Below are 12,511 nucleotides of genomic sequence, written 5' to 3' on the forward strand. Positions count from 1 at the left end.
GCTCAGGTGAAATCTGATAAGGGACCTCATTGGTTCAGGTTCACTTGAGCTATAAAAATGGTTAAATATTAATTTAGGTTCTTTTAAAACAAGGGGCAAAATTCAGAGCAAGGAGAGGTGGGCAGGGGCTATAAAGAGCACTGGTTTGTTTAGGGAAAAGAGCCAGGAGCCATGAGGTGTAGAGAGCATGAACTGTTTATTCTTTTTTTTTTTAATTTATTTATTCATGAGAGACAGAGCGAGAGAGAGAGAGAGGCAGAGGGAGAAGCAGGCTCCCAAGGAGCAGGGAGCCCGATGCGGGACTCGATCCCAGGACCCTGGGATCATGACCTGAGCCGAAGGCAGATGCTTAACCACCTGAGCCACCCAGGCGCCCCTGAACTGTTTATTCTTGTTGCTACCTGTACTCTCCCCCAGATGGCCGGCCTCCTCCACATGTTTCAGAAAGTTCTCTTCTTAGTGCTCTGGGCGGGGGTTGTAGGTGACAAGATGCTGGTGGTCTCTCAGGTTGGAAGCCACTGGCTCAGTATGAAGGACATAGTTGAGCTCCTCAGTGAAAAGGGGCATGACATTGTGGTGCTGGTACCAGAAGTCAATTTATGCTTCTGAAGGAATCCAAGCACCACACAAGAAAAATCTACCCAGTGCCATTCGACCAGAAAGAGCTGGAGAATCGTTACCACTCTTTTGGAAACAATCACTTTGCTGAGAGATGGCTCCTGAACGCTGCTCAGATGGAGCACGGGAATAGCGTAATCGTTATTGACATGTACTTCACCAACTGCCAGAGCCTCCTGGAGGACTCGGCCACCCTGAGTGTCCTCAGGGAGAGCAAGTTCGATGCCCTTTACACAGACCCAGCCCTATCCTGCGGGGTCATCCTGGCCGAGTACCTGGGCCTGCCCTCTATGTACCTCTTCAGGGGCTTCCCATGCTCCCTGGAGCATACAGTGAGCAGGAGCCCAAACCCTGTGTCCCACATTCCCAGATGCTACACTCAGTTCTCAGACCCGATGACGTTCCCCCAACGGGTGGCCAACTACCTCGTTAATTACTTGGAGACCTATCTGTTCTACTGCCTGTAGTCAAAGTATGAAGACCTCACCTCCGATATCCTCAAGAGAGCTGTGCACTTACCCACCTTGTATCAGAGGGGCTCCATTTGGCCGTTAAGATATGACTTTGTGTTTGAGTAACCCAGACCGGTCATGCCCAATATGGTTTTCATTGGAGGGACCAACTGCAAGAAGAAAGGAGTCCTGTCTCAGGTTGGTAGTTTTATTTCTTTTTGATTGCTCTGTTTCTTTATGGGCAGATATTGTTCTTACATGCTCAATCTTCCCTCACTCATTGCGCTCTTAGCCAACTGTCACCTGTGAGGGCTTCCTGAAGAAGGGGATGCTGGGCTCAGAGTAGAAGGGTATGAGTCTGAGGCTGAGGTTCTGAATGAGGCTGAGGCTTTGGATGAAGACAGGGGGCATGCCTGGCAACAATAGGAGGTTATCTTCAGCTAGGTCATCTGGGGACAGTCACAGAACATAAGAATGAGCCTTAGAAATTTCCAGTCTAAATCATACACCCACCTGTTGAAGAAACAAGTGAAGGCTTGAACAAGAGGATGCATTGCTGAGAGGAGAGTCCATGGGGAAACCCATTCTCCCACCTCTGTAACCTGCTTTTTTCTGGGCCCACAAAGCAGAGATCATCAAACAGCAGCTAGTGGACCAAATCTGCCCAGAGGTCTGTTTTTTTTTATATGGCCCAGAGCTAAGAATGGTTTTTATATTTTTATTTCATGTTTTAATTTTTATTTTATTTGAGAGAGAAGGCGAGAGCAAGTGTGGGGGGCGTGGAGAGGGGTAGAAGGAGATGGAGAAGCAGGCTTCCTGCTGAGCAGGGAGCCCAACTTGGGGCTCGATCGCAGAACCCCGGGATCATGACCTGAGCCAAAGGCAGACACTTAACCAACTGAGCCACACAGTCACCTTGTTTTTATATTTTTAAAGGGATATTAAAAACAGCAACCACAAAGAATACGTGGCAGAGAGGCATGTGGCCCACTAAGCCTACATATTTACTACCTGACCTTTTATAGAAAAAGTATATTGACCTCTGACCTAAGGCAAATGTTCTTAGATGCCTTCCTGACATATGGGAAGAGAGCCCAGAGCTACTATGGAAAGTTAAAAACTTGTGAGTTCTTTGTTTTTGTTTTAATATTTATACCTTTGAAAGGCTTCAGATCGCTCTTTCCCAGCAGAATTCTCTTTTTCAATGCATTTTTCATCAGAAAGAAAGCCTCAAATAGGTCCCAGAGACCCTCATCCCTCTTCTTTCACATCTGACAATTTCTTTGTTAGCACGTTGGACAGTTGGCCATACCCCTAAGAGCTGGCAGGAGCAGGGGCAATGAGCATAATTGGACTGGTTCCAGGAAGTGTGGGGCACAGAATACAAATCCCACATGCCAGGAAAACTTAACCAAGAAATTAATAAGCAAAACTATTATAAGAAACATTTGGCATAAAAAGGAAAAAAAATCGCTTTTTTGGTAACTTTCGTCCCGACCATCCTATTTTTGCAAAAAGAATTAGATTTAGTCATATTGCAAAGCAAACTGTAGTGAATGCATTTTTTTGAGCATCATGAACTTACATTGGCATCTCAGCTGTTACCCAAATGTCCACCATAGAGAACCTTCTGTATTACACGATATGTAATTATCAACTTGTATTTTTATATTAGGAATTAAAGTGATCAAAATCAGAGGGGTTTTTTTGCTGTTGTTGTTAGATGATCAAACCATTTCAACGCTGTGGGGAAAAATGTGTACTTGACGTGATGGAAATGTTTTGGAATCATATAGAGGTGGTCGTTGCATAACATGGTGAATATACTAAATGCATTTACCATTCACTTAAAATCGCTAATTGTGTTATGTGACTTCATCTAAAAAGATTACTTAAAAAAGAAGATACATCATAGATCAGGAAAAATAAAGACCTGGTTTATAGCTGGAAACAAACCAACAACAACAAAACAAACCTAAACACTCCTTAGGAGGCAAATAACTCGATCAGGCAACACAGAGCCACCATACAAGGGTCCACTAAAAGTTTAGAAACATATTTGACTTCAGAAATAATCTAAGAAATTCAAATTAATAAACAATGAAATTCAATTTTGCTCATCAAATCGGCAAGCATGTTTTATAGGTAACTATTGGCCTACCTACAAAACAACTATAATTAAGTTTCTTATTATGCTCTTGCTAATGTGCAGAGCCTTTTGAAAACCAGAGCCTGGTGAACACTCCTTGCAATAATGCTATGATTCACAATCTGGGGAGGTGTGTTTATTCTCAGGGTCACCTGTGTGCTGCCAAGCTTGCGTGTGTAACAGAGCATGAGATCACTCCCCAACACCCACAGTAGCGTGACTGACTAGGGCTCCTCCTGTCTCCTCTGCCCCGGGAGGGACTCAGCCCCCTCAGAGGGCTTCCTGGTTGTTTTTGCACAAGATGCTCCCAGAGAAGCTGCTCAGGCACCTGGCTGATGGTTCGCACTGGGGAGACCAGATGTCCTGAAGCCACTTATTCCGGTCTCCACCCAGGGCCTCCTTTCCAACCCCGTGCATCCTGTCACCTGGTTTCTCCACCTTTTCCCTCTGCCCACAGGGGCTGTAATCCAGGCCAGATGCTGGAACACTCTCTCCGCTGTCCTTGTTTCTTAGTTGAGACTCATCTGTCCCATGGCTAATCTCTTTTCCTTAGGTTTCCAATATCTCCATTTTTAAAAAAGTTTGAAAGTGATCTCTACACCCAACGTGGAGCTCGAACTCATGACCCTGAGATCAAGAGTCAGACGCTCTCCCGACTGAGCCATTTTAGAAGGGTTTGATGTGACATTTCAGTATTAGAAGGGCCGTTGAGGTGTTTTCCTTAGAATAAAGGAATTCAGAGATAAATCCTACTCTCTTCCACTCGCAAAGCAGAGAACTGCTCAAAGCTTCAGGGACAGGTTTTTACTCTCCCTTTTAGGGGCCACACAGTCCCAGGGAGCTCAGGCTCTCGGACTAGCACATCCTCTCTGCCTAGCCTGCTGTGGGAGGGAAGGCACCAGAGCCCAGCCCTAGCTTGAGCCAGGATGGGAAAGGACCAGGTTTCCCTCCCCTGCTGGCTCCAGGGATCCCTTCTTTGTCCCCATTCCATTAGTAGAGTAAGGACTATAAGACTTGGCTTTAAGTCCAGCTGTGTGGCCAAGGCAGGTGGCCTATCTCTGGTGTTCATTTCTCCATCTGTGAAATGGGAACACTCTAGAGGTCAAGGCTGGGGGCAGGGAAGATAGAGTTTATGGGAAAACTTTGAAACTGTAAATGCAACACATGCAGGACAGGCTGCTTTAGGCTGGAGTAACAGGATGGAGGCCCTTCAGACAGGAGATAGTCCAGTTTTCCCACACACGAGCAAACCAAATTTTCCAGGCAAGCTGAGTGAGCTGCCTGAGGCTACCGGCTGCAGCAAGGGGCTGAGGCGGGGTAGAACCCACCGCCTTGTTACTCTCCCACCCGGAGGCCACATGTTTGCCCAGAACTCTTTTCCCAGCTATACCAGACCTGGAGGGTAGCAGCCCCATGAAGGGAAGGAAGGAGGCAGAAAGATGAGTCAGCAGATCCGAGGAGCTTTGGCCTTGGACTTGAGTCTTCTCATCTCACAGTGGGGCTGACAGCATGTGCCTCACTCCTCACAGGCTGTTTGAGGATCATGAGGGCAGTGTGTGAAGGGGCTCGGTGGACTATCAGGGGAAGCCATGGCTCCTGGCCCTCTCTTCTCTGGACCTTCTCTCAATGCAGGCTGAAATGTTCTTTCTGCAAGCTGATACGAACAACATGACTTTCTCACACCATTCTTTGGGGAGCATTTTCTCAGAAAACTAGATCCCAGTTCCTCAGGACTCGTTCTTCTCTTCCCAGGTTGCCTTGTGTTCTGGAGTCATCTAGAGAGTGGTTCTCAAATAGGGGCAATTTTGCAACCCTGGGGGGCAACATCTAGAGACATGTTTGATATCACAATTAGGGGATGACACTGTCTAATTTTAGAGGCCAGGGATGCTGTTAGAAATCCTTTGTAAAGCACAAGAAATACCCACCCACCGACACCCAACAAAGAATTATCTGTCCCCCAATAGTGCTGAAGTTGAGAAATGCTGATCTAAATCAATGCCACGTGACTATCAGTGACTTCTCCCGGCAGGGCCCCAGCTGGATGGTGAGGGGCCCCAGGGATCCTTTGCCCACTCCCTGAGCCATCTGGTCTCCCTGCAGGGGTCTCTACAAGTAATAGTCGCTCGGGCTTCAGTCTCTACATTTGTTGGTTGAGCTGAGGATTGAATTCCAGGCAAGTCAGGGGAACAAAACCCCAAAATGCCAAGTCATTCTTAATAGGTACTTTTTAAAGTACATGACTTAGGCCAATGTCTACAATGCCTTTCATGGTTTGTTTTTCTTTCAAAAAGGATTTTGAAATGTGTTTATCTTTATGACTGATCGGACATGCAGAACATTTTGACAGTATTGTTTCTGTTAATAAGTAATTATCCAGAGTAGCTAAATATTAGCAGGAGTCAGCATTTTTTAAAAGATTTTATTTATTTATTTGACAGAGAGAGACATAGCGAGAGAGGGAACACAAGGAGAACTGGTAGAGGGAGAAGCAGGCTTCCGGCGGAGCAGGGAGCCCGATGTGGGGCTCGATCCCAGGACCCTGGGATCATGACCTGAGCCGAAGGCAGACGCTTAATGACTGAGCCACCCAGGTGCCCCTGGGAGTCAGCATTTTTTTGAAAAAGTATTCAACATGAGTATCTGAAAAACTCGAGAAGCTTGCTTGATTAATAATTGACATAATTCTAAGAGAATGAGATTAAGTGGGTTTAAAAAAACAAACAAATATCCTGAGCTATAAGTCATGGATCATACAATTCATTCATGGCAAGTTTACGGTTCAGTGGTTTCTAGCATATCTTTAGCAACCATCACCACAATTGGTTTTGGAATGTTTGCAGTCACCCCTAAAAGAAACTCCCACCCCATTAGCAGTCACACTTCAGCTCCTGGCAATCACTGATTTATTCTTCTGTCTCTACGGATTTGCCTATTCTGATCATCTCAAATAAATGGGAATCACAGAATACGTGACTGGCTTTTTTAACGTGGCATAATGTTTTCGGGGTTCATTCATGTTGTAGCATTATTTTTTATTACTGAATAATATTTCCTTCTATGGATATACCACACTTCATGTATCTACCCATCAGTTGATGGACTTTGGGGTTGTTTCTACTTCTTGGCCATTATAAATAATGCTGCTGTGAACGTTCATGGGCAAGTTTTGTGTGGACATATGTTTTCAATTCTCTTGGATATGTACCGAGGAGTGGAATGGCTAGGTTGTGTGATTACTCTATGTTTTATCTTTGAGGAACTGCCAGATTGTTGTTCAAAGTGCCTGCTCCATTTGTTTTATTGCGACAAAATACACATAAAATAAAATTCACCATTTTAAAGTGTGCAATTCAGTGGTGTTTGGTACACCCGGCATGTACACTGTCACCACTACCTAGTTCCAGAAGATTCTTGTCACCCCAAAAGGACACGCACATACCTTTTAAGTAGTCTCTCTGCATTCTGCCCTCCCCAACCCCTAGCGACCACCAATCTGCTTTCTGTCTATAGATTTGCCTATTCTAGATATTTCACAGAAATGAAATCGTACAATGGGTGGCCTTTTGTATCTGACTTCTTTACTTAATGTAATGTTTCAAGGTTCATCCATGTTGTAGCCTGTGTTGGTACTTAATTCCTTTTTTTTTTTTTTAAGATTTATATATTTATTTGGGGGAGGAGGGGCAGAGAGAGAGAGGGAGGGAAAGAGAGAATCCTGGAACATACTCCCCGCTGAGTGTGGAGCCTGACACGGGCGCTCCATCCCGGGACTGTGAGACCGTGACCTGAGTGGAAACCAAGAGTCGGACGCTTAACGGACTGAGCCACCAAGGTGCCCTGGTACTTCATTTCTTTTTATGGCTGAATAATATTCCATTGTGTGGATGGACCACTGTTTGTACATTTATCAGTTGATGGACATTTCTTTTTTTTTTTTAAAGATTTATTTATTTATATGAGAGAGCGAGAATGAGAGAGAGCACATGAGAGGGGGTTGGGTCAGAGGGAGAAGCAGGCTCCCTGCTGAGCAGGGAGCCCGATGTGGGACTCGATCCCCGGACTCCGGGACCATGACCTGAGCCGAAGGCAGTCGCTTAACCAACTGAGCCACCCAGGCGCCCGGACATTTCTTTTTTTTTTTTTTTTTTTTAAGTTTTATTTATTTAAGTAATCTCTGCATCCATTGTGGAGCTTGAACTCACCATCTCAAAATCAAGAGTCGCATGATCTTCTGATGGAGCCAGACAGGTGCCTGATGCTGGACATTTATGTCATCAGTTGATGGGTTTACACTCTTTCCCATTGTGAATAGTGCTGCTATGAGCATTTTTGGACAACTCTTTGTTTAACAGTTGTTTTCAGTTCTTTTGAGTATATCCCCAGGAGCAGAATTGCTGGGTCAGATAGTATTTCTATGTGTAACTTATGGCGGAACTGACAAACTGTTTTCCACAGTGGCTACACCATTTTATATTCCTACAAGTAAGGTATGGATATTCCAGTTTCTCCACATCTTTGCCAACACTTGTTATTTTGCATTTAAAATTTTTTATTATAGCTATCCTAGTGGGCAAGAGGTGATATCTCATTTTTATTTGCATTGCCCTAATGACTACTGATGTTGAGCTTGTTGACTGTTCTTATATCTTCTTTGGACAATAATCTCTTCAAATCCTTTGTTTAGTTAAAAAATTTGTTTTTGTTGTTGTTGTTGAGTGTTGGAGGGAGTAATTGGGAGGGATGCTCATGCTGGTTTACCTGGGGGCTGGACAGGCCATTGGAGGCTTCTCGGCTCCTTCGCTGTCCTGGGGATGTATGTTCTGCCCACCATTCTCCAGTGGGAGCTGTTTCCAAGGATGTAGCCTTGAGAGAGTCAGGTGTTGTTGATGGTATACTATCTGGATCATATAGAGGACTGAACCCAGTTAAGGCCTCTATGTAAACTTTTAAGATTTGGCAGGCAGGGGCAGAGATCTACTGGTCTTGTGGGCACTCAAGACAAGCCTTGTGAGTGAGTTCCCTTTGTATTACCCCTGCCACCCACCATCTGGAGTGGCCTGCCTCTTTCTTCAGTCTCTCCTTGCCCTCTGTGTATGGTGGCCAGTTCGTGAGCCAACAATTGGTGAACCGGCCAGGAAACTGAAGAAATGGGCCTTGGGAAAGGGTGTCAGGAGCATTACAATGTTAAACCTTCCCATCCCGTCTCCTTATTTATTCTGTCTAGATTTGTATCTTAGAGTTGCTAAAGAACAAAAGTCCAACTGAGTAAATTTGCAGATCTAATTGGCCTTATTAAGGATTCATGAATTGGGCAACATCCCATCTAGGAAGTACAGGGGAGCTCTGAGGCATTGTATGAAATGGGTGGTTTTCATGGGAAGGAGGTTGGGGTAAGGAAGTTATTAGTAACTTCCTTAGTGAAAGACCCCTGTCCCTAAACAGAGTAGTAGAAGACTGGAGAAGAGGAGTGGAGTCAGCTTGATCCGAGGCTGGCTGACCACTACCTCTTGTTCCGAGGAAAGCAGGCTCTGGGGGAGGGTGCTCTCTGGTCCCACTATGTCATCGATAAAGGTTGTTTTGCCCATTTATGCTTTAGATAACAGCAACTCTTATTCTGTGAAGTAAATATAGAACCCTCAACAAATCCTTGTGTTGTCCTCATGTCTCCAGCACAGGATCCTTTGAGATATTTACATATTTGATGGCCGCTTCAAGTAGATCCTTCCCTGACCATTGCAAGAGATGTCCTGGTGTGGAAAAGGAACAAAATCAAAGGGCTAGTGCCTCCCTTCCTGTTTAGAGAAAGCTGTCTTAGCAATGTTATATATTCTTCTGGGTGTGCTCCATGTTCCCCACAAATGGGAGGAAAGAGTTTTAGAGATTTCAGGTAAGGTCACATCCAACAGAGAGGTTATCCTTGGAGACTGGGGCATTGGTGACTCCTCAGACCTCAGAAATAGGAGGAGATCAAGTGAAATGGGCATCCACAGCCCTGTTTTGGGAACTGGATAAAAAGCAACAGAGTGAATTAGAGTGTTCCCTGGAGAAAGCAGCCAAGGCAGATGAGTTTTTCCATGATAAGGGAGATTGATCTCTCCCTGCGTGGAAGCAGAAGGGTAAGGCCGGTGGTGAAAGTGAGGGATAGATCTAGTCTGTAATAATTAACACAAGGAGGGCATACTGCCTGCCAGTTACCTGCCATTCTAAGTGGCTCAATGATAAGATAAAGACAAAGGAAATAAAGGCATAGGAGGCATAGCCTGATCTGAAAAGTCAGCTGCTTTGGGCTTCTATGGACATGGCTGCAAGATTCCTGGTTCCCCTGCCAACACTCATGGGGCTATTGATTTTCCTGTGCGTTGGACCCGGGGCTGAAGGGGGGAAGGTGCTGGTGGTGCCCATGGATGGCAGCCACTGGCTCAGCATGAAGGAGGCCGTGCAGGAGCTCCATGCTAGAGGCCACCAAATGGTGGTTGTTTCACCAGAGTTGAACATGCATATCAAAGAAGAGGATTTTTTCACCCTGACAACCTATGCCTCTCCGTACACCCAGGATGAATTTAATCATCTCCTGCTGGGCCAGACTTATCTGATATTTGAAAGAATGCATTTTCTAAAGATGTTTTTGAAAGCTATGGAAAGTTTGAAGAGTGCTGCTTTGGTTTTTCAAAGGTCTTGTGAGGAGCTGCTGCATAACAAGGAGCTGATCAGGCACCTGAATGCCAGCTCCTTTGAGGTGGTTTTAACTGATCCCGTTTACCCCTGTGGGGCAGTACTGGCTAAGTACCTGTCACTACCTGCTGTGTTTTTTTTTGCGTTCCATTCCATGTGACTTAGATGTTGAGGGCGCACAGTGCCCAAACCCTTCCTCATATATTCCCAGGTTATTCACAATGAATTCAGACCACATGACATTCCTGCAAAGGGTCAAGAACATGCTCTACCCTCTGGCCCTGAAGTACATTTGCCACATTTCTTTCACTCCTTATGCAAGCCTTGCGTCTGAGCTTCTTCAGAAGAGAGGTGTCAATGGTGGACGTTTTCAGCTTCGCATCCGTGTGGCTGTTCAGAGGAGAGTTTGTCCTGGACTACCCCAGGCCAATCATGCCCAACATGGTCTTCAGTGGGGGTATAAACTGTGGTCAAAGGAAGCCATTGTCTCAGGTCTGTATTAGTGCTTATGTCCAATCGATGTTCCAGGTGGAACACGTTTTTTTGGTTGTTGTTGTTGTTTGTTTGTTTTGTTTTTGTTTTTAATCTACTTCCAGGTGCTTACTTATCTGCCAGTCTTTCTAAGATTTCTACTTCTCATTCTCCTAACAGTTTGGTGAGATAAATGTTAAAGTACCTCCACTAGGGTAGTAAAGGTTTGCAATGGTCACCAAAAGAAATGAGAGGCAGGGGTGCGGGTCTGCGATAGGATTGACAAGCACTGGTGTGAGTCAACCAGGACTGTCCTTTCGTAAAGGCACCATTTTCGTGGTTGTGCAATTTTCTCCAACTGTGTAGGAGCAGGGATGCTGAGTTGTGAGCTGATCCATCAGGGGATTTTGCTTGTGGGGTGTTTGCTTGTTCAGGAGGACAAAGGAACCAGGAAATTGCGTTTGTTGACATGATAGTTTTTAGTGGCCCTGTCTCAGAAGGGACTAGAGTGTGATCTGATCACAGGAGACCTAAACACCAAAAGGAAGCAGAAGTGTCAGAGAGCTTGAATGAATTAAGTGGAAGTGAGAAAATGTGGAAGAGATAAGAAGGGGTCTGTGTGGTCCAAGAAAGAAGTAAGTGAGTTCAACTTTTCAGAGATGGAGCTGTGCCGACGAAGTTTTCTGACCAGGAGTTGATGTCAGGGATATGACATGGGGACAATCAGAGTTGGACTGCAGGTTGGATAGGTCTTATACTTGGGATGCCGAAGTCATCAAAGGATGGTGGGAGGGACTTGGAAGATCAAACTATGAGCCTATAAACCCAGTGAAGGGGGCGGGCAGTGATGAAGAGAACAGAGTCTAAAAGGGGAAAGGGGATGTTAGGAGGGGAAATCAAGAGTTGGACGCTTAACCTACTGCGCCACCCCTATACCACGTCTTTATCCATTCACCTATTTTATTTTATCATCCATTCTATTTATTTTATTTTATTTTTTTTAAAGATTTTATTTATTTATTTGACAGAGAGAGACACAGCCAGAGAAGGAACACAAGCAGGGAAAGTAGGAGAGGGAGAAGCAGGCTTCCCGCCGAGCAAGGAGCCCGATGCGGGGCTCGATCCCAGGACCCCAGGATCACGACCTGAGCTGAAGGCAGACGCTCAACGACTGAGCCACCCAGGCGCCCCCTATTTTTTTTATTTTAATTTTATTATGTTATGTTAGTCACCATACAATACATCATTAGTTTTTGATGTGGTGATCCACGATCCATTTTCGTATACCACCCAGTGCTCCATGCAGTACGTGCCCCCCTTAATACCCATCACCGGGCTAACCAATCCCCCCTCCCCACTTCCCTCTAAAACCCTGTTTGTTTCTCAGAGCCCACAGTCTCTCACGGTTCGTCTCCCCCTCCGATTCCCCCCTTCATCTTTCCCTTCCTTCTCCTAGTGTCCTCCATGCTGTTCCTTATGTTCCACAAATAAGTGAAACCATATGATAAGTGACTTTCTCTGCTTGACTTATTTCACTTAGCATCATCTCCTCCCGTCCCATCCATGTTGATGTAAAAGTTGGGTGTTCATCCTTTCTGATGGCTGAGTCATATTCCATCGTATCTATGGACCACATCTTCTTTATCCATTCGTCTGTTGAAGGGCATCTCGGCTCTTTCCACAGTTTGGCTATTGCTACTATATCATCCATTCTATTGATGGACATTTGGGCTCTTTCCATAATTTGGCTATTGTAGATTATGCTGCTATAAACATCAGGGTGCATGGATTCCCTTCAAATTAGTACTTTTGTATTCTCTAGGTACATAGTAGTGCGATTGCTGGATTGTAAGGTTGTTCTATTTTTAACTTTTTAAAAATTTTCTTATTATTTATTTATTTGTTTGTTTTTAACTTTTTGAGGAAACTCCATACTGTTTTCCAGAGTGGCTGCATCTTTTAGTTTTCCTATGTGAATATATTCTCTGGAGTTAACTGCACTGGTTCAAATTCTCCCATTTTTCTAGCTGAATGGGCAGGTGAGCAAGTGACCTAACTATTCTGACCTCACTATTGTCACAATGAGTACACAATAAGTATTTTCTATTATCATTATTTAAAAAGTGCCCAGCAGGACAAGGTATGT

General features: G+C 44.9%; 1 pseudogene; it reads left to right on the plus strand.

Moving 5' to 3' along the window:
- Positions 1–409: 409 nt before the first annotated feature.
- Positions 410–12,511, plus strand: part of LOC113920856 — a 28,717-nt pseudogene continuing 16,615 nt past the window's right edge.

This window comes from Zalophus californianus, chromosome 3, assembly GCF_009762305.2.
Source record: "Zalophus californianus isolate mZalCal1 chromosome 3, mZalCal1.pri.v2, whole genome shotgun sequence".
In the NCBI taxonomy this organism is placed as follows: Eukaryota; Metazoa; Chordata; class Mammalia; order Carnivora; family Otariidae; genus Zalophus; species Zalophus californianus.